Consider the following 2,357-nt stretch of genomic DNA (forward strand, 5'->3'; position numbering starts at 1 on the left):
TTGGTTGTTGATTGGAGATCCTCAGTCTCTCAACTTAGTTCTCTAATGTCAAGTCTTATTGAGTCTTAACATCCTTTATTTGCCCCTGCTCTTTCTGCCTACCTTTATTTTGCTAGAACATTCTTCTATGGCAGTATGTTGGTAACACTTTAGGACTGCCAAGCCCACATTAGTATACCCGGAGTCCTTATACAAGATACTCTTCTTATAACACTAATCTTGACTCAGTGGTGGGAGTGATCTTAAAACTCAGGGCATGACCTGCCCCAGTGTGGTTCCTGAGCCTGAGAGCTCCCAGATCCACTGTCCAACCTTCTTTGTTTATTCTGGGTTGGGACCTTTTGCATTCCTTTCTTGTCAGTGGCATCAACTACTTCAGTAGAAGGTAGAAGCCTAAAGAGCAATGGATGGGAGTTTCTTGCATGATCTTGACATATGTTGGGTCTTCTGATTTCCATCTCCACCTTCAACATTAAATATACCACATCTCTCCAAAGGTCATGCCTGTTCCAGTATCCTGAACTCATTGAGGAGGTTGGACCAAGTGTGAAATAAGTGAAGGTCAAGTTCTTGCTTTTATCAGAGACTCTGAGCAAGATCACTGATGTTCTGGGAAAAGCTTGACTTCTCGGTGGGATCTTCATCTACTGTAAATCACCAACAACCTGTTCAAGGAGCAATGTTCCTATACCATGATGAAAACCAGGTAGACAGTGAGTCCAAAGAAGGAAATGAATCTGAGGTCTACCACCTAAATGCTTCCAATTCTGTCTTCTAGGGATCACTAAAAAATCTTCATAGTCCTATATCCCAGAGGAGGATCCAACGTGCTGCAGGTAGCATGATTGGTGACATGAGGCACTCAGAGGTTCACCACAAATCAAAAAGACAATATTCAGATAGTCTTCATGGTCTTTCCTTAGTCTCACTTTAGAGACAGAACTGAAATTCACCTTGGACCACATCTTTTACATGCAGGTAAAATGATCAATCACTTTAGATGACCTAGCTTTTGATGCTAAGACACTGGGATTCCAAAAAGCTATGAGAGGAGAGGGCACAAAGTGGGGCTCAGTCCCGCAGCTCATACCACACATAGCTGATGTCCTGTTCTCAGGAGGCAGCATGGGGAAATGTCTATTTCATGTGAAAGGAAACTCTTCCAAGCACTCTCATGTCTCTGCACCTAGAACAGAGTCTTTGAATGCATCACATCCTAGAGCAAGTGAGGTTGAAAACATGGTTGCATATGACTAGACGTACCACACTTGCTGCAGCTGATGTGAGGAATGTTCCCTATATAGCTTTATCCAATGCCATCCTGGTATGAGTTAGATACTCTTGCTGGAATCACAACCCAATGCATCAAAATTGTCGATATATGGAAGGACGGGGTATTTATTGTGTTTTGGTAAAAGCACCCATATTATCTGTCCATGACTGAGATAAATATACACTGTCCTTGTGAGAAAGGAGAAACCAGGCTGAGGAAGGAGAAACCAGGCTGAGGAAGGAGAAACCAGGCTGAGGAAGGAGAAACCAGGCTGAGGAAGGTGTCTCCTGAGCAGACTGCTCTGACAACCCAGAAACCCATCAAGCCTCACAGGAAGGAGCCACATTTGAAGTCCTGCTTGACAGGCCACAGGCCCAGGATCTCTCCTTCCTCCTGGATTTCTTTGTAAAACAGTGTCTCCCTCAGACATTGCATTTCAGTCATTCTCACAGCCATCACCTTGGCTCACAGGCTGGATGTCATGCAACTCTTACACTTCTCCCTTTGTGTAACATGGAATGGTGGTGGTCATGTCCAGCTTTTCTGTGAGCCATGTGGGCATATTTTTCCTTTTGTATGCTTTCCTTGTAAAGTAGACCTACGGGATGATATCAGGATATATCTTCACCTTGTAAGTCTTCACTGCTCCCCTATCATGTCCTTGGCATTTTGAGAAGAGCCAAGGCTCCAGTTCCAACCATTGCAAATGGCAGCCAAATCATACCCCATTCATTCATCACCTGGTCCTGATCTCACCTCCAAACTACTCAGAGGACACAATCCATCTCTCAATTCTCTGAGGTCCAGACAATGAAGTGACAATTAGAGGGAAAGTAGAGGTGAAAGATTCTCTGTTGAGCACCCTCAGAGAGTTTTAGCTATTCAGACCCACACACAGGGAAGCCATGACTGCAAGCTGGCCTTTGTGAGCACCATATCTTCTAGGATATTAAGAACAATATTGGGGCTCTTCCAAAGTGGCAGTGGCCCATATTTTTAGAGCAGAGTGCTGTATTTTTTTAAATCGTAAAGGTGAGATGGTCTCCTTCTTCCACAGATATGAGCTGGGTTTAGTACTGCTTGT

At 44.1% G+C, this 2,357-nt stretch overlaps 1 long non-coding RNA gene across 2 annotated transcripts in view; it reads left to right on the plus strand.

Annotated features, from left to right (window-relative positions):
• Positions 1-6: 6 nt before the first annotated feature.
• Positions 7-2,357, plus strand: part of LOC116076009 — a 4,950-nt gene continuing 2,599 nt past the window's right edge. Inside the window, exons 1-2 of one of the 2 annotated variants that reach the window (XR_004112781.1) lie at positions 7-706; positions 779-978. This is a non-coding gene — a long non-coding RNA (uncharacterized LOC116076009). Of the gene's footprint in view, positions 979-2,357 lie in introns of both variants that reach the window. The other variant, XR_004112780.1, reaches the window with a different exon arrangement.

The sequence above is a fragment of the Mastomys coucha genome, unplaced genomic scaffold (genome assembly GCF_008632895.1).
Source record: "Mastomys coucha isolate ucsf_1 unplaced genomic scaffold, UCSF_Mcou_1 pScaffold4, whole genome shotgun sequence".
Lineage (NCBI taxonomy): Eukaryota > Metazoa > Chordata > Mammalia > Rodentia > Muridae > Mastomys > Mastomys coucha.